General features: G+C 42.1%; 1 long non-coding RNA gene across 6 annotated transcripts; it reads right to left on the reverse strand.

The window, feature by feature from the left end:
- Nucleotides 1–846: 846 nt before the first annotated feature.
- LOC118546863 (uncharacterized) lies at nt 847–19,850 on the reverse strand. Of its 6 annotated transcripts, XR_013448002.1 has the most exons (6): nt 19,783–19,828; nt 19,558–19,678; nt 19,198–19,329; nt 11,953–12,153; nt 8,770–8,987; nt 847–7,071 (listed from the first exon to the last, which is right to left on the reverse strand). It is a non-coding gene; the product is annotated as an uncharacterized LOC118546863 (long non-coding RNA). The 6 variants fall into 6 exon arrangements; XR_013448000.1 differs by lacking the exon at nt 19,558–19,678 and having other exon boundaries at nt 19,755–19,850; XR_013448003.1 differs by lacking the exon at nt 19,558–19,678 and having other exon boundaries at nt 19,783–19,838.
- Nucleotides 19,851–19,895: the final 45 nt, after the last annotated feature.

The raw sequence follows: 19,895 nt of genomic DNA on the forward strand, positions 1-19,895 counted from the left end.
TTGCTTCCACAGTATTCATATCCCCGTTTTTCCAACGATAGTATCCACATTTTGCTTAAGGCAAGCCATTCATAGCCAAATGGTTTGGGTATGATAAATCCCACCTCTGGCTTTTGAGGTAGGGTCTAATTGACTTATGGCAATGCTTCCGGTCATGATAATTCATTCAAGGATGGAAATGCCCCAATTCAAGCCAGTTATCTCAATTCTTAGACAAACTATTTGAATGAGTAAGAATTTCTCTTTCTCTCTCCCACCCCCCCTTTAATTGGACATAAATCCACAAGCACATAACCTCAGGAACTATTGGCAGCCATCCTGCATCAGGAAGGGAGAGTTTTCCTGAGAATGAAGCCAGTCTCAAGAAAAACTAAAACAGAAAAACCCGGTCACATTGACTGAGTTGCTGGTCACATTGAGTTGCTAGATCATGCCATGCCTGAAGCGATATACTTGTTCACTTTTCAGTAATGTGCACCAATAAATTCCTTTTACTTTTTAAAGTCAGTTTGAGTAGAATTCTTTGTTACCTGTTATTCTGACACCAACTCCAACTGCAAAACAATTCTGATGCTAACCACCCAGAGTTAGTGTTAGACTTTGCAGGTTTAAGGGCACAATCCTCAGCAGGACTGCCCTTACTTCAGACATCAGCCACACTTTGGGCACCCCCAGACCACCACACTTTTGACCATTTGGTGAAAATTCAGGGGTTCTCATGACCCCCTCATGTTCAGAAATTCACAAGAATGACTCACAGAACTCAGAAAAGTGCTATACTTACAATTAGTTTTATTTTAAAAATACAAATCAGGGTCAACCAAATGAAGACACACAGGGTGAGGTCTGAGTGGGTCTTTTTTTTTAAATTTATTTTTAGAGAGGTGGGGGAGGGGCAGGGGGGGAGGGAGAGAGAGTCTTAAGCAGACTCCTCACTCTGCACAGAGCCCGATGTGGCGCTTGATCTGACAACCCTGAGATCAGGACCTGAGCAGAAACCCAGAGTCAACTGCTTAATCAAAGGCACCACCCAGGCATCCCATGGGAGGGTCTTAAACACAGAACTTCCATGCCTCCTCCCTGTAGAGGCCAGACATATCTAACCTTCCTAGCACACCTATGCTCGCTAACCAGGAACTTCTCTGAGCTGCAGTGTCCAGAGATTTTACTGGGATTTCATTACATAGGCATGATTGTTTGGATAGCTGGCTAAACTCAATCTCCAGCTATGTTAGAGATGTTTCCTCAAGCTCTTCCTCCTTTTCATCCCCTCTGCCTCAGTGGTAGTTCATTCTCTTATCACCCACTTAATTCCCACTCTCATTCCATGCCACATTTCCACAGCTTAGGCCTCACTCTATCAGCTTCCCTGCTTTGATTAAGCCCCAGGGGACTGGCTTATTCTGGAACAGCAGGGGTAGAATTTCTTTGAGCCTATTTAACCTGCAAACTCTGAAGACATTCTTGAAGATCCTCATTATCTGAAACAGTAGATAGTTGAGATATTTAGGTTGTTTCTCATTACTCCTCCTTCTTGTAAAATCTCTTTTTGAGGTTCATGTCATTCATCTACTCATCTTTTCTCCCCTCCCAGTGCAATTATCTTCCAAACTCTTGGCCATTTTCCTCATTCTTTAACAAGCACCTGGCTCACAGCCTTCCTCCCCCCCTCAACTTCTGCCATTCTCCTGGGCAATTCTAAGGTCCATATGGCTTCTCAGTTTCATGTTCTCATTATCTCCAATCCAGTGAATTTCTTCTCAACTCCACATCATCCATAATCCTCTTCTCTTTTCATGCCACAATCTCTCCCTAGGCTCTCTTATCAATTCTTACGACTTTATGCACAATCTGTGTGTTCATGACTCTCTTATTTTTCTAGCCCAGACCTCTCTTCTGAAATCCATACCTCTATCTATATTCAACTGCCTTTCTGGCATATCCCTTTACATGTCTCATATTCAGGCATCTCATACTTATCCTCTCAAAACTTACCTATTGCTCCTTTGACTCTCTGGCAAACCTGCTGCATTTCAGCAAATGATCCCACCGGCTATTCAGTTGTGCAATCTACCTTCTCCATCCCTTCATTTATTCTATCACTAAGTCCCATTTTACCTCTAAGATATATCTTGAATTTATTGATTTCTCACCATCCCCACTATCAACCCAGCCCAACCCATCATCACTTTTGCCTGGACTACCGCAATAATGTCCATCTGGTCTCTCTGCATTCATTCTTGCATCCTTTCAATCCATTCTTTACATAGCAAGTATCATAACTGTTTTTTTTTTAAAGATTTATTTATTTATTTATTTGGGGGGGCAGGGGCAGAGGGAGAGAGAATCTTGAGCAGATTCCTTGCTCAGCGCAGAGCCAGATGTGGGGCTCAATCTCAGGACTCTGAGATAACGACCTGAGCCGAAACCAAGAGTCGGCCGCTTAACCGACTGCACCACCCAGGCGCCCTGCATCATGACTTTTTAATTTTTTTTTATTATTATTTTTTAAAGATTTTATTTATTTATTCATTTGAGACACAGAGATACAGAGAGAGAGAGAGCATGAGCAGGGGGAGAGGCAGAGGGAGAGGGAGAAGCAGGTTCCCCACTGAGCCAGGAGCCCGATGCGGGGCTCGATCCCAGAACCCTGGGATCATGAGCTGAGCTGAAGGCAGACGCTTAACCATCTGAGCCACCCAGGTGCCCCTCATGACTTTTTTAAATATAAATTTTATCTTGTCGTTCTACTTAAAACCTTTTAGAAGCTTCCTATTTCTCTTAGGATAATGTTTGAGATGCATGATGTGGTTTTCACAATCTTTCTAACTTGTTCTTCTGCCACAACCCCTCATTCACTGGGCCAGTTACACTGGCCTTCTCTCTTCTCTGAAGATGCCAAGCTCCCTTATGTCTCAGAGTATTCATACACATAATTCCTTCTACTTTGAACATTCTCCATGCCCTAATCCCACCTCCATATACCTCTTACTGTGTGACAGGATCTATGCCCTGAATAAGGGAACACCTCTCTTCCCTTAAGAAGTTCACAGTTTAATAAGAGACATGCAAAAAAATTCACCACTTTATAATAAATGCAATAAAAGTATGGCCACAGGAAGAAATATTTATCTATCTCTGAGAGTTAGGAGAGGGCACTTAAATAGAAGAACCAACATGTCTCAAAGACAGAGGCAAGGACATGAGCAGATACAAGAAGTTTGGTACTATTGGAGAGTTACGGCAAGAAGGTGGCAGGAGGCACCTTGGGTGCTGTGTTAAGGGGCTTGAAGTTTATCCAAAATGCAAAGAGGGTGTCCCCTACAAAGAGTTTTATGGAGAGGCATGAATAGTGTTATCAAATTGGTAGTAGTTTGAAAAAAAGGCCTGGAGAAAAGAAGGTGAAGGCAAAATGTCAAATAGGAGAATACTATAATAGTCCCAGCAACTGATGATGGCAACTGAATAAAGGCAAAGGTAGTGGGAATAGAGAGAAGGTGGGTTGAAGATGCATTGAAGAGGTAGAATTGATAGGACTTGGTGACTGAACAAAACAGGTAAATTCCTTATCCTTATGGAGCTTGCATTCTAGAATGGAAGGCAGATAATATGTCCAATAAACAAATGCATACATGATATGATACCTTGTAGTATTACGGTCTATGAAAGAAAATAGAGCAGAGTAAAATCACAGCTAGTGAAGGAGAGAGTTATATAGATAGAGTGGTCCCTATGAGGAGGTGACATTTGAACAGAAAAGAAATGAGCCATGTGAATATATTTGAAGAAAGACTATTTCAAGTAGAGGGAACTACAGGTGCAAATGTCCAGAGAAGGGATATGTTTGTCATATGTTTGAAGAACAACAATAAGACTAGTATGGCTAAAGCACAGAACAAAGGAAGGGGAGAGTGGAAGGAGATAAAGTCAGAATATAGCAAGAGGTCAGATGATGAGTTCCATAGATAATGGAAAGAACTTTGGGTTTTTTTTGTTTTTTTTTAAGAGTTGTTTGTTTGTTTATGAGAGAGAGAGAGAGCAAGCACAAGTGTGTGGAGGGGCAGAGGGAGAAGCAGACTCCCCACTGAGCAGGGAGCCTGATGTGGGGCTTGATCCCAGGACCCTGAGATTATGACCTGAGCTGAAGGTAGATGCTTAACTGACTGAGCCACCCAGGCGCCCTGGAATTTATTTTAGTGTAATGAAAATCACTGGAAGGTTTTGAACAGGGAAATGGCATATTCCAACTTACACTGTAAAAGGATCACTCCCAATACACTATAGTGAGGGAAATGTGGAAGCTGGGTAGCAGTTAGGAGGAAGGGATCTAGGTAAAAGATGATGGTGGTTTGGGCTAGAGTAGAAGTGATCAAGGTGGTGAGAACTAGTCAGAACTGGGATATGTTTAGAAGGCTAGCTGATGTAATGTGTTGATGGGTTGAATGAGGGTAGAGAGGAGTCAACAATGATCCCAACATTTCAGGCTTGAGCAACAGACTGAATCATAGAACCATTTACTCAGATGGAGAAAATTGAAGGGACTTAGGTTTGATAAATGCAAGAATTGTTTTAGACATGTTTAGGTTGGAATGCTGTTAGATGTTCAAGTAGAGTAGATAGTAGAGATAGGAGTCTGGAATTGAGGGGGAAGGTTGAGCCTGTAGATATAATTTTTGGAATCATTTAACATGACATTTCAGATGATAGAATTGGTTAAGATTTTCTAAGATGAATGTAAGCGAAAACTGAGTAGAAGTCAAAGGATGGAACTAGAATACTCCAGTACTTAAAGGTTGAGAAGAGAAAGACAATCCAACAAAGAAACTAAGAAGGAGTGGCTAGTGAGATGAGAAGAAAATCAGTAGAGGATGGAAGCCAGGTAAAGATAGTTGTTCAAGAAAGAGGAAATGATCACTGGCCAAGCTGCTCTTGGGTCAAGTAAGTTGAGAATTGGATTTGGCAGTATGAAGGTTATTGGTGACCTTGATAAGAGAAGTCTCAGAAGAGTAGTAGGGATAAAAGACTCATAAGAGATTTTATGTATCATAAAGGTTAAGATACAGTGGAAAGAAAGAAAGCGAGAAGTACCACCATATAAAGGGAACAGAGAAGTAGTGCAGTAGCTGGACAGACATGCTGTCAAGGGAGAGGTTTTTTGTTGTTGTTTAAGAAGGGAGGGAAGATTGGTGATGCAGGAGAGGGTAAAATAAGTGTGGAGGCAAAGTCCTTGAGTAGGTGAGTTCTCTAGACACTTGAATATTTAGGCCTAGAGCTCAAGAAAGATGTGGAGACTAGAGATGCAGATTTTTGAAATGATTAACATATACAAAAGGGACAAATGTGGGAGTGAATAAGTTGTTTGCAGAGAGTGAAAAACAGAAGCCAAAGACAGAACCCTGAGGTATCAAAAAATTTAAAGGAACAAGGGGAGGAGATCCAATAAGGAATACTGAGAAGGAATGTCCTCTATTTGCCAGCTATTTTTATGCCCATAGCACATGGCACATTGTTTTATCTCTAATGCCTGGAAAGCCTTCCCTTCCCTGGATTCATACCCATCTCTCATAGTACTTTATGCAAATCTTTATTAGCACTTATTTCACTGCATTTACATTATATGTAGTCTTCTTCCATCAGCCTGAAGGTTCCCTCTGCCAAAAACTTTATTCATCTTTTTATCTACAACTCTTAACATAATGCATAGTAGGTGCTAAATAAATGATGCATGGAGCAGGGGGAAGTTAATCCACAAATAGAATGTGTAATATATATAAGCATTAGAAAGTGGTAATATGCATTTTATGACTTTCTAAAAGAAATATATATGTTGGAAAGAACTCACCAGTGAAGCCATCTGGAGTTTTCTTTGTAGAAAGATTTTAAATTATGAATTTACTTTCTTTAAAATATAAAATATAGAATTTTCTATTTATTATTGTTTTAGTAAGTTTTGTTTCTCAAAATTTTCCATTTCATCTAGATTGTCAAATTTATTGGTAAAAAGTTTCTTATAATATCCTCACATTTTTATTGTCTATAGGACCTGTACTAATGTCCCCTTTATTGCTGATATTGGTAATGTGTTTTCTTGTACTCTTCCTTGATTGGTCTTGCTAGGAGTTGATTAATCTTTTTAGTCCTTTTGAAGTTTAATAAGTTTTGGCTTTGTTGACTCTTTGTTGATTAATGAGTGTTGGCTCTTGTACATCTGCTTTTTATTTCATTGATTTATGATTTTATCTTTATTTCCTTTCGTTTATTTCCTTTTTAAACTTTCTTTGCATAAATTTGCTGTTTCTTTCTCTACATTTCCCTGTGAGCTCTAAATCCTATGGGTAGTTCTCTAGCCAAAGTAGTGCATTAGTGGAATCCCAAGTCTCAAAGGAATGAGCCTGATTTATTAGCCCATGATGCTCAGTCATTAGCTAAGAATGGGTTGTGAGAATGGCCTCAGTTGTGAACATATTGGTGGATCCAGGTCAGTAGTTGAGACTACCAATTAACTATGTTCTGCACGGAAGGGAATCCAGTGGCCCATTTTCAGAACCACCACAATTCAACTCCTTTGCCCCACAGATCTATTTCTTCATTCAGGGGGTGCCTTGGTGGCTCAGTCGGTTAAGTGACCGACTCTTGATTTCAGTTCAGGTCATGATTTCAGGGTCCTAGGATCGAGCTGTATGTAGGGCTCTGTTCTCTACATTCAGTGGGAAGTCTGCTTGAGGATTTCTCTCCGTCTCTCTCTCCCCCTGCCCCTTCTCCCACTTGCACTCTCTCAAATAAATAAATAAATCTTTTTAAAAAATCATTATTTCTTGGGGCGCCTGGGTGGCTCGGTTGGTTAAGCATCTGCCTTTGGCTCAGGTCATGATCCCAGAGTCCTGGGATCGAGCCCTACGTCGGGCTCTCTGCTCAGTGGGGAGCCTGCTTCTCCCTCTCCTCTTACCTGCTGCTCCCCCTGCTTATGCTCTCTCTGTCAAATGGATAAATAAAATCTTTGGAAAAAAATCATTATTTCTTCATTCAGGTTTGGGGAGAAGCTCTTCTATGGTTCCCACATGGCCTTTCTTCCTGAAGGAAAACATAGAAAAGGAAGGTTAGTGGGATGGACTACAGCAATTGATCTAGATGACATAACTGATACTCATCCTCTCCCTTTTCCACTTCCACTCTAAATTTCTCTCACACTCAGTTATCATCTTAGCAGGTCTTGGTGGCTTTTGTGGTGACATAATCCAAAGCTTTATTCCTGGTCTGAGCTTTTGGTAACCATTCTCTTCTCAGGTCAGGGATGCTACATATGTTCACAGTTACAGTGGGGCAAGGGAATATCAGATGTCCAAAGGGACCATATGAATTCTGTAAAGAGCAGTGTTACCTTTTCTTACTGATCAGGGTCAATTATCGTTGTCATGATTGTTAACTCCTCTCTTTGCCTACAGGTCTCAGGAATAATGAGTTCAAAGTGCAGCAGTCCGGGCGCCTGGGTGGCTCAGTCGTTAAACATCTGCCTTCGGCTCAGGTCGTGATCCCAGGGTCCTGGGATGGAGCCCCACATCGGGCTCCCTGCTTGGCAGGGAGCCTGCTTCTCCCTCTCCCACTCCCCCTGTTTGAGTTCCCTCTCTCGCTGTCTCTCTCTGTCAAATAAATAAATAAAATATATTTTTTTTAATTTAAAGATTTTATTTATTTATTTATTCGACAGAGAGAGATATAGTGAGAGAAGGAACACAAGCAAGGGGAGTGGGAGAAGGGGAAGCAGGCTTCCTGCCGAGCAGGGAGCCCAATGCGGGGCTCGATCCCAGGACTCTGGGATCATGACCTGAACCGAAGGCAGACACTAAACGACTGAGCCACCCAGGTGCCCAATAAATAAAATCTTAAAAAAAATAAATAACAAGTGCAGCAGTCATAGCTTGTAGTTCAAAGGGACCCTTGTTGTGTCCCTTAATAGAAGTACAGTCTCTTCGAAGACCAGTACTTCCAGCTCTATAGATCCCAGATGTGTGAGTATGGGAAGCACAAAATCCTCTAGTGGGTCATTGGTAATAAAAGTAAATGGGGCTATTCCTGCATCTATTCCTTGATTAGTGGGCCTAAGTATTTTTCCTACTGGGGTCATAAAGACCTTTGATTTAATGTGTATGACACATCCTGAATGATAGCACCCAATTTTTTCAGAATATTTCCCTTGAGTGGCACTTCACCTGTGCCTTTAGAAAGTCATTCTAGCCCTCTGTGAGGTTAGCTTTCTCTGGATGGTATGGTATAACCAGTGGATCCCATGGATATGGGTCCATTCCCACCCCTCTTTTACCATAAAGCAGGGGCCCTGGTTGGATGCTATGTTACATAGGATTCTATGTCTGTAGATTAGGCAGTCCATAAGCCCCAATATAGTAATGTTGGCTAAGGATCTGTGGGTGGAAAGGAAAACCCATACCCAGAATAGCTATCTATATGTGTAAGAATGAATCACTGGCTCTTCCAAGATGGAAGGGACCCAATGTAGTCAACCTGTCACCAACTAGCCAATTGGTCTCCTTGAGTAATGGGGCCATATTAGGGGATCAGCATTGGTCTCTGTTGCTGACAGATTGGACATTAAGACATCAATAGCTGTATCAGCCTTGGAAATTAGGAGTCCATGCTTTTGGGACTTGTACATAGTCTCCATCCCTGCCACTATGGCCACTCCATTTATGTGCCTGTATTAGTGTCCTAGGGCTGCCTTAACAAAGTAAGGTGATTTAAACAACAGATACTTACTGTCTTACAGTTCTGGAAGCTAGAAGTCTGAGTTCAAGGTGTCAGCAGGCTTGGTTCCTTTTGAGGGCTGTGAAAGAAAATCTGTCCCATGCTCTCCCCTAGCTTCTGGTGGTTTGCTGGCAATCGTTGGCATTCTTTGACTTCTGCTACATCACCCTGATCTCTGTTTTATCTTCACATGGCATTCTTTCTGTGTATCTCTGTCTTCACATGGCTGTCTGCTTATGAGAACATACTTGAATTAGGGGACCACACTACTCCAGTATGATGTCATCTTAACTTATTACATCTGCAACAACCCTATTTCCAAATAAGGCCACATTTTAAGGTACTGGGGATTAGAACTTCAACATGAGAATTTGAAAGGGGTATAAAACATAACCCATAACAGTGTAACACAATCATGCTGGTTCCAAGGTGGCCAATGATTAAGGCTGGTAATGACAACTGGATGAGTCATTTTGTCTACTTGATTGCTTAGTGCCTCTTCCCTGGTGGATGCAAGATGTGATACAAAAATCTTCACACTTCATGCTCACTCCTGTATATTCATCCACATGACTCTATCCCAGATCTCCTTGTCTTTGATCTTCTAGTCCTTTTCCTTCCAGGTCCTCTACTAGTTTCCCTACCAGGCCATTGACACCTGCCCAAGAACCTATATATATTCTTACTTCAGTCTGCTTCTCTCTCTCTTTTTTTTTTTTAGATTCTATTTATTTATCTGACAGAGAGAGGGACATAGCGAGAGAGGGAATACAAGCAGGGGGAGTGGGAGAGAGAGAAGCAGGCTCCCTGCCGAGTGGGGAGCCCGATGTGGGGCTTGGTCCCAGGACCCCGGGATCATGACCTGAGCCGAAGGCAGACGCCCAACAACTGAGCCACTCAGGTGCCCCTCTGCTTCTCATTATACACAAAGCAGATGATCAGGGATGATCTTTGTAACTCTACCAACTGGGAAGATTTTCCCTCTTTGCTGTTTTTCAAAGACTCTCAAGAATGTGACTATAATGCAGCCACTATCTAATTTTGGTTTGCACCCACATACTAAGCTGACTCATCCATAAACCAAACTTAGGCTTCACCCTTCTTCCTTCAGCTGGTCATGGTATTGGTGCTGCTGTAGTGGGTTACATGGGGATCTGGGCTACCTGATCATGCAGCTTACAAGTGCCCCAGTTGTGCTTGATCTCCATCCCATATGTACCATTTTCATCTTACAACAGATGCTGCTGGGTCCATCTGAACCAACAGAACCCAGTCCATAACAACTGGTTCTCGACACATGGTTACTTGGTATACTGTGGCTAAGGGTTCTGTCTCGACCAAGGCTCAGTATCTGGTTCTCACTAGTAGCTGGTTCTTAAAATGTGTCTAATTCTCTTTTGAAGACGGCATGACCTTGCTCCAGAGTCCTAGGGACTGCACTGTGATTTTTCCACTAGGGCTTACCATAAGCTCTGTCTTAGTCAGCTTGGGCTGCCATAACAAAATACCATAGACTGGGTGGCTGAAACAACAAAAATTTATTTTCTCACAGTTCTGGAGCCCAGAGGTCTGAGATCAGGATGCCAGCATGATCAGGATCTGGTGAAAGCTCTCTTCCTGATTTGTAGACAAATATACCTTCTCACAGATAATAGGGCAGAGAGAGAGAGCTCTCTGTTGCCTCTTTATCATCACATTAGGGGTTAGGGCTTCAACATATGAATGGGGGGGCATTCAGTCCATAACATTCCACCCATGGCCCCCTAAAATTCATGTTATTATTGCATGCAAAATACATTCATTCCATCCCCAAAGCCCCAAAGCTCTTAATTCATTCCAGCATCAACTCAAGTCTCATCTGAATATCATCTAAATCAGATATAGTGAGACTGGAGGTATGATTCATCCTGAGGCAGCTATGAATCTGTGAAATCAGACAAGTTATGTGCTTTCAAAATACAATCGTGGGACAGGCATATGATAGACATTCTCATTCCAAAAGGGAGAAGGAAAGGGTGATGATCCCAAGCAAATTAAAAATTTAGCAAGACAAAAATTCCATTAGATTTTAAGGCTTGAAAATAATCCTCCCTGGTACAATGCTCTGCCCTCCAGGCACAGTAGGTGGCAGCATCACCCCCAAGGTTCTGCTGGGGAGACCTACTCCCAAGGCTGTTGAAACTGAGGCAGTGGCCCTGATGATCTCCCAATCACTTCCAGGGTCATTTTTTTTTTTTTTTTAAGATTTTATTTATTTATTTGACACAGAGAGAGAAAGCACAAGTAGGCAGAGAGGCAGGCAGAGAGAGAGGGAGAAGCAGGTTCTCCATTGAGCAGGGAGCCGGACGTGGGGCTCGATCCCAGGACCCAGGGATCATGACCTGAGCCGAAGGCAGCCCTTAACCGACTGAGCCACCCAGGCGCCCCTCACTTCCAAGGTCATTTTTCCCTCTTGCATGTTCGCAGCCGAATAGCTCTATCATTCTGTCCTGTCAAATTCAGTAAGTCCAACAGCCTTCCTTCATTTGGTCCCATCTCCATCCCCTTCAGTTCAAACTGGCTGTGTTTCTGCTCCTAAAATGCCATAAACTCTATCAATGATAATCTAGTTGTGCCATTAGTGTTCTCTTTAGAACATGCTTTCTCATTTTTTTGCAATATGGATAAGCTCAGAATTTTCTAAATCATCAAGTTCTGGTTCCTTTTTGCTTAACAATTCCTTCTTCAACTCATCTCTCTCCTTTTGCGTTTTACTATAAGCAATCAGGAGGAACCAAGCCCCTCCTTCAACACTTTGCTTAGAAATCTCCTCAGCTAAATATTCAGTTTTATCGCTCACAAATTCTACCTTCCACAAAACACTAGAAGACAGTACAGCCAAGTTTTTCGCCACTTTATAACAAGGTTCACCTTTCCGTCAGTTTCTTATTTCTACCTGATATCTCACCAGAATTGCCCTTAATGTCCATATTTCTAGCATGTACTTTAAAACTCTTCCAACTCCACCCATTATCGAGTTCTAAAGCTGCTTCCATATTTTGAGTTATTTGTTTCAGCTGCATTCCACTGTGGGTGTTAAGATCTGTATTAGCCAGGGATCTCCAGAGAAACAGAACCATTATAGTTATACAGATGTAGGTGTAAGTACAGATTATATAGCTATAGCTATTGATTTATTATAAAGAATTGACTCACATGATTATGGAAGCCGAGAAGTCCCAAGATCTGCAGTAATCAAGCTGGAGACCCAGGAGAGCTGATGTGTAGTTCCAGTCTGAATCCAAAGGCCTGAGAACCAGGAGGGCCAGTGAGGAGGGCCAATGACGTAAGTTCCAGTCTGAAAGTTGGCAGGTTCAAGATCCAAGAAGAGCTGATGTTTCAGTCCGAGCCTGAAGGCTGGGAAAGACCAGCATCCTAGCTATATAATCAAGCAGGAATTCCCTTTTACTCAGTCTTTTTGTTCTATTCACGTCTTCAATTGATTGAATGAGGCCCACTGACATTAGGGATGGCAATCTGCTTTACTCATTCCATCAATCTGCTTTACTCATTCCATCAATCCAATGTTTATCTGATTCAGAAACACACCCACAAACATACCCAGAATAATGTTTGACCAAATACCTGGGTATCCCATGGCCCCATCAAGTTGACATAAAATTAACCATCACAAGCTCCAAACTGCTTCTTTTCTTACCCTAACACCTCCAGGATTTTCCTGAAATATACGGCCAAAGTGGCAGAGATGCTTGTACTGTAACCTGCACTTTACCTGGTCTGGGCCCCAAAGCTGGAAATCTTCAATGTCACCTGGTAAATGGGCTGGAGCAGTATTCCTAAGTGTGCTATGTGTTGCTCCAGAACATAGAGAGACATACCAAGCCCTGTGCATTCTTCTTTGTGGTAGGGGATGCAAGATGTAACAATTTGTCTTTGACTTTGGAAGGCTATACTGATACACATGTGACCAGCTGACCCTTAAAAACTTCAGGGAAGTGGCAAGTCCTTGAATCTTTAGAGCATTTTTCTTCTACTCTCTGGAGCATAGTCTTACCAATGCCTCCAGCATACTAGCCACCCCTTGCTTGTGCCATCTGAGCAGCATAAAATCATTGATGCAGTGGGCCAAAGTGATATTCTGAGATGTTTAGGAGATTCAGATTTCTTTGGGCTTTATTATGACAGAAGGCAGAGCTAACCAATCTTGAGACAAAACTGTAAGTCAATAGTTATCTGTCCCACATGTATGTGAATAATTTCTGATGCTCTCTCCTAATCAGAATGGAAAATAATTCATTGAACAAATCACTGGCCACTCATCCTGTCCTGATGCCTTATTAATCTGCTCCAGCAATAAGACCATATCAAGCACAGCATGTGCAATTGGGGCTGTTACTTGCTGAAGCCTATGGTAGTCTACAGTCATTCTCTGGAATCCACCTAGTTTAAGCAGGGGCCACACAGGCTAATTAAATGGAGATATGATAGGGACCATCTTTCTTTTTTTAAAAGATTTTATTTATTTATTTGAGAGAGAGACAGCGAGAGAGAGCACAAGTGGGGTGGGGGGTGGTTGGGGAGGGAGAAGCAGGCTCCCTGATGAGCAGGGAACCCAACACGGGACTTGATCCCAGGACCCCGGGATCATGACCTGAGGTGAAGGCAGACGCTCAACCGACTGAGCCACCCAGGCGCCCCGATAGGGACCATCTTTCATTCCCCCACATTCTTTAGGTCTTTAATGGTAGCACTAATTTCCACCAGGCCCCCCAGTATGTGATATTTTTGTTTGTTTTTTAATTTACTATGTTGGCCAGGGTGGAAGGTCATTTTTAGATGTTTCCACTTGGCTTTCCCCACTGATAGCTCTCACTTCACACAGGTCAAGGATTTAACATTGGTATTACCGCAGCTGCTAAGTGTATGAATTCCAATTACATACTCAGGAACTGGAGAAATGACCACTGGGTGGGTCCACAGACACAATGGACCTACTGTAAACTAGGCTTTTACAGTTTACAGTTATGCCTTTATTACCTGGTCCCCATTTGCCTCCATTCTAACAAGAAGCCATGACAATGCTTTGGGTCTCAGGATATTTGATGTCAACTCAGAACCTGAGTCCAATAGTTCTCACTTTTTCTGGTTACTCCTCTTCCCCACTGTGTAATCACTGAAGTAAATGGCCATAGGTATCTTTGGGAAAGGACCAGGGAATCATTACATTTATACTTGCTGCACTGAAGCACGATCTGCCACCTCTAAGTCAATGAGTTTCAGATCTGAAAAATGGCTCAGATTGGGACACTGAACAAGGGATAATGACTTTTTGGGTGAAATCAACCTCAGTATCCTGCTCCTCTGTTTTGGCCTTTTCTTGGGGTTATAGATGTTAATAGGCTTCCCATCTATTTCACCCCTACAGATGCCAACCTCTACATCCATCTCCACAACTCCCTGTAAGCCCCTTTGGCTGCCACTCATCAGATGTTGTTGGTCTTTATAATTGTAGCCTCCTGGCTTCTAGTGACCAAGTGCCACCATTTGGCTCTGCTACTTGGGGAAGGGGAATTTTATTCCCATAGTTATTAATGAACCCTAACTCTGTGACTACTATTATTAGCTCAGGACTGTAGAGAACTTCTTGATGTTGCTGCCCCTTACTAGAGGATTTCTAATGGCCTTCTGGTTTGTCTCCTGGGCTCTCCTATGAAACATAATCCTCTGATGGGTCTTCTGGCCTCACACATATCCATTCCAGCATGCCTATTTCCCCTAGTCTTTTAATTCATTCTTCTACCATATATGCCCTGGCAACCCTAACGTTTCTACTTTGCTCAGCATTGGCCATCACTTTCTCTAGGTTTCTAAGAGCCACCCCCCCAACAGTGAGTTGTTTTATCCCCAAGAGTCCTTGCCAGTGTGTTAAATCCTGACTCAAGAAAGTGTTCCTAAGTCAATAAATTCTTGATTATCTAATCTAATATTCCAGCCCCCATGATCAAGCAACCTCAAAACTCAATTGCAGGGTACTCCCCTGACTTCTTTGTGTATGCTAGCTAATTCTTACAGCTTCTCTGTATATGATCTCTTTCCTCCTTTATCAGGTCAGGCATGTTTTCAGCTGGGTTATGCTAGGAGTTGACTCTAGTTATTAGCATGGCAGCCAGGAGAGGAGTGGCTCTGCAGTGTCTTTCAGCACAGGGGAAATACTAGTTCTTAGTATGAAGAGGTAGACCATCTCTGCAAGCTTTGAAAGTCCACGAGGGTCTGCAGAGCTAACCTCCTTACAGTTGTGCATCCAGATGTCCCATCCCTTGTTTCAGGGTTTCAGGTTTCCTCAACCAGGGCCCTAACCTGCTTTGGCCACACATTTTAATGTCTCTGGGGCTCTGTGCCGCTAACTCCCATGTCCTAAGTCTGTGGCATAGCTGTGTCAGCTCTTCCATTGCAGGAGATAAAATCCTCTTTGTAAGTTACAAAAGAGGTCCTCTGTCTCTCATACTTGGCCATTAACCAAGGGAGACCTTTGCTTTTTCCTTATCCCTCCTGAGTGTCAATACAACTTAGCAGTAACCAGCCAATTCCACTGTCCTTGTAGGCATTGCCCACCCCCACGCCCATATATTTCAAATGCCTGAAATTGTATTCTTCTTTCTCCTCCATTGGGATGCTTTCCCAGGTCACTGCTGATGAAATCTTTAGCAGCTGGATCACCACCTTGTGCTGGGACTACCCATGCCCCTATACTACTCAGGATAATACTGTCTTTGCCCACCAGGTAGTGAGTGAGCTGGTCCTGAAACCTCATTTTATTATCTAGCTTTTGTTTTTGTTTTTTGACCTCTCCTGGTACCACTTGTGTTAGTTTGGATCCTCTGAGCAGTTGCCAAGGTGGGATTTGGCACGTATATTAGCTAGGGCTGCCATAACAAAATATCATGGACTGGGTGGCTTAAACAACAGAAATTTCTTTACAGTTCTGGAGCCAAGAAGTCCAAGACCAAGAGGTGAACAGGTTTGGTTTCTTCTGAGGCTTCTCCCTTGGCTTGCAGACGGCCAGCTTCTTGCTGTGTCCTCACATAGCCTTCCTCTGCACCACGCCCCCAGAGTCTCTCTGAGTCCAATTTCCTCTTCTTATAAGGACACCAGTCAGATTGGACTAGGGTTCATCCTAACAGCTTCCTTTTAACTTAATTTTAACTGTATTTGGACCTACATCCAAATACAACCACATTCTGAGTTATTGGGTGTTTAGGGCTTCAACATATGAATTTTGGGGAGAACACAAATCAGCCCATAACAACAGGCAGAAGATTTCTTAGGGGAAATGTCTGAAAGATAAAAGGGAGGGAGCAGGAGAAGGTGGGAAACTGTGTAAACTCTGATACAGAACTGACACCTATGAAGGCGAGGGAAAAGAAAGGACTGAGTAGGCAGTGTCTCAGACTGCAGCACAGTTCTAAGAGTTTCAGCTAGGATGATGGGTGGTCCTCAAGCCAATGCTGCCCATTGGAGGAGTCCCATATATTCCAACAATCACACTGCATTAGTATTCCTGCCATGCTCAGTAGTTGGCCAGGACTGGCCAATTATTATTTCTTAAGGGGCCTGCAAGAATCAAAGCTTGTTAAACCTCTTAATATCCTTGGTGAAAAATTTTTGCTTATTTTAAAATATTCTTACAAAATGACCGAAGTAAAAAAAAAAAATCATAAGGTGAAGCAGCCAAATCTAAAATGTCTCTTTATGTAAATAACAAATTGTAGCTAGTAGAGATAAAAGCAGATAGATGGATTTGGGGAATATGATATCTAGAAGAGCAAAGGGACCTCGATTATAGATTGATTTGAAATCACTTACAAAATTCTCCACATACGTATATTTTCTGTCATTCACCCAGGAATGTCTGACACAAAGTAATAATACAGGATATTTACTAACAAATCTGAGTATTTTCAATATTTGTTGGGTTATTAACTTTACCAAACTATTTCATTTACTTGCAGTGGAATGACAAGGCTTCTAATCTATAGATACTTAATTGTAATATAGTTAAGACCTCTGTGTTTCATCTCTTAAAATGATTACAGCAGCTTTTAATTAGGGGGTCATTTTTGTATATGCAAAAAAGTACCAAAATATCTGAGAGCTCTCATTCTGTGGGTGAATACATAACTTTCATTAATGTCCAAGTGATTTGCATTTCTCTGGGAAGAAACAGTCCTTCTCATCTCTCAGTATGTCACCTAAAAGAGTTGCGACCAACAAACTCTTATCAAGTTTATAAAAAAAAACCCAAACCAACCAACCAACCAAACTCCACAAAGGAAATTAAGAAAAAAAAAAGAAAAATTAGTGTTAAATTAAATTTTAAAGAGTGGCAATTTGAAATACTGAATTTTCTATTTAATTCTCCAAGTGACACATATATTAACCTCTATATAACTAGTATGTTTATAGCAATCAATCAATAATTGTCTATTTACTCAACAATCTAGAGCATCTACTATATGCGAGGTATTAGGCTGAGTAAGACACAGTACTGGTACTCAAAGAACTCACATTTCAATTAGTTTCCTTTTAAAAAAAAGTATTTATTTTTATTGTGGTAAAATATATGTAAAATTTACCATTTTTAACTGTACAGTTCAGTGGCATCAAGTACATTCACACTATTGTACAATCATCATACACAATCCATCCCCAGAAATTTTTCATCATCCCACACTGAAATTCTGTACCTATTAAACAATAATTCCTCAGCCCCTTCTTCCCCTGCCCCAGGTAACCACTAGTCTACTTTGTGTGTCTAGGAATTTTACTATTCTAGGTACCTTATGTAAGTACAATAACACAATATTTGTCCTTTCATGTTTGGCTTATTTCACTTAGCATAATGTCTTCAATCTCCATCCTAGTTGTAGTATGTGTCAAAATTTCATTCCTTTTTAAGGCTAAAGTAACACCTGTTGTATGTATATAGTACATTTTGTTTATTCTCAATTACTTTAAAGTAGCTAATCTCTCATTTTATTTCTTTCAAAGAGATACCATGAGGCTTTTAAAATTACTTTAAGCTAGTGTCTGTAGCCTCCCAGTAGCTCCCCAGATGCCAGTTCCCTCCTTTTGCTGCCACCACTCAAAGTACAAGGTGCTCTCTTTTATGGTTAGTTTTTGAAACAATTCCTGACCCCTTTTGTATTTCTCTTTATAAGTCATGGGGACAGTTATACACACTTTCAGGTGTCTTTTTAAAAAAGTAACATTTTCTAGTTTATGTATAGTTAGAAACATTTACAAATTAGGCAATTTCAGGTACATAAAGAATTCAGTTTGGGGATCAGCTCTTACTGGTTTCTTCATTTGGATAGTATTATCTCCAGTCCACCCGGGACTATTCTGCCACCGTTCATTTTGCTCCAGGACCAATGTGCCTAGCTCCCCAATATGTTTTAGATACCTTTCTCGGTTTCTGAATGTAGCTCATTCTCTCATGTTTTATTACATTCATTTCTTTTTTGTCTTCTGTGGCTCCTTTATCATTTTTCTCAGAGGGACACTTGGTTCAACTTTTTAATGAAATATTTATTGAATTGATCAAGGCAAGAAACTATATAACAGGTGCTGGATTTTTAATGCCATGAGGACCCATTTTCTTGGGAGAAAGTAAGATTTCCCTTATTAGCCACCATCAGCTACTGGCTCCCCTTCATTTATGATATATGGGGCACAAACACACTTACCCAGAGGAGATTCCACATTCAAGTGATTTTGTGAAACATTCACTGCCATACCTGATATTAGTAGGGGCTGCAGAGCACCTTGCATCCCTGAGTGTTCAGGAAATATTATTATGCTCAAGTACCTATATGGGTTTATATGTAATACCTGTGTAGGTATATAGTTACTATATATTAATTTCAAAATAATCTTGAAAGAGCAGGCACAATGAATTTAACTGGCATTTTTCAAGAGAAAGACCACATTAGTTGGCCAGAAGGATGCAAGGTTATTTTCTCAGAATCTAACAGATTCCTGAGGATTGCTACTTGGAACTTCTCGTTTTTATTAGTGTCAAACATCTGGTTGGCTAGGAACCACAAAACGATATTCCTGCCGAATTTATGAAGGTAGAAAATAAATGATGGTAAAAAGAGATTTCAATTTCCGAAAGGCGTATTTCTACATTCCCTCCACGACTGAAATGCCTTGGTCATTTACAAACCTAACCTAGGACCATATATGAACTTTTCTTGAGAGATACGAGGCCTGGAGAAGTTAAGACTTGACCCACTGGTATCATACTGATTGGAATGAAACCCTGGCATTTCCCTTTCAGTCATACACTGCCTATCAATGGCTTCTTAACTGGCTATCTTTCTTGAACAAATAATTCATTTTACAGCCTTTCCTGAAGCTGTGAAGTTGTTCTCCTACCTTAGGGAAGGGAAGCAGGGAGCACGAAGCACAAAAAGGCGGCACCGTCAGCTAAATTCTCCATGAATGACAGAAAAAGCAGTGAGCCATACGAATCCCATATCCAAGGCTCGGCGTTAGCGGATCTAAAACCTGTACTGGGGAGGGCGGGGGGAGGGCAAGGAGTGGAAGGAAGTGCAGGTAAAATTACCCTGACCAGGCGGCAACTTGGAGACTTTTTCCCGCTGACTAAAACCCACCAACTTTTCTCAAACGAACCACGCGGTAGGGTGGGCAGAAGCGAATAGACTCGCCCACAGCGCCCGCTCACACCCACGGTAGCGCCCCCCATCACCGCCCACGGCGAGTCCTGGAGCGCACCACACAGCGCCTTGGAGAGACCGCACCAGATCCGGAAGAGCCGGGGATCCGCGAAAGGCTGGGCGGGTGCACGGCGCGGAGAAAAATGGGACCAACGAACTCCGGCGCGGATTACTGGAGCCTATCAAACCAGAGTTCAGACAGCTCAACTCTCCGTACAAGGTCTCCCGATTGCCTATCTTATGGGGGGTTCATACCTCGTCTAAAGGAACTCTCCCCACACACCTTCGGCTCCGAGCGCACTAGCAACCACCCGCGATTTAAGCAGAACGACGGCCCTCGTCCCGCCCTCCCTGAAACCAACCCAGGCCAGGCAGGGAGGCACGTTGGCCCAATCA

Source organism: Halichoerus grypus, chromosome 5 (assembly GCF_964656455.1).
Source record: "Halichoerus grypus chromosome 5, mHalGry1.hap1.1, whole genome shotgun sequence".
Classification (NCBI taxonomy): Eukaryota; Metazoa; Chordata; class Mammalia; order Carnivora; family Phocidae; genus Halichoerus; species Halichoerus grypus.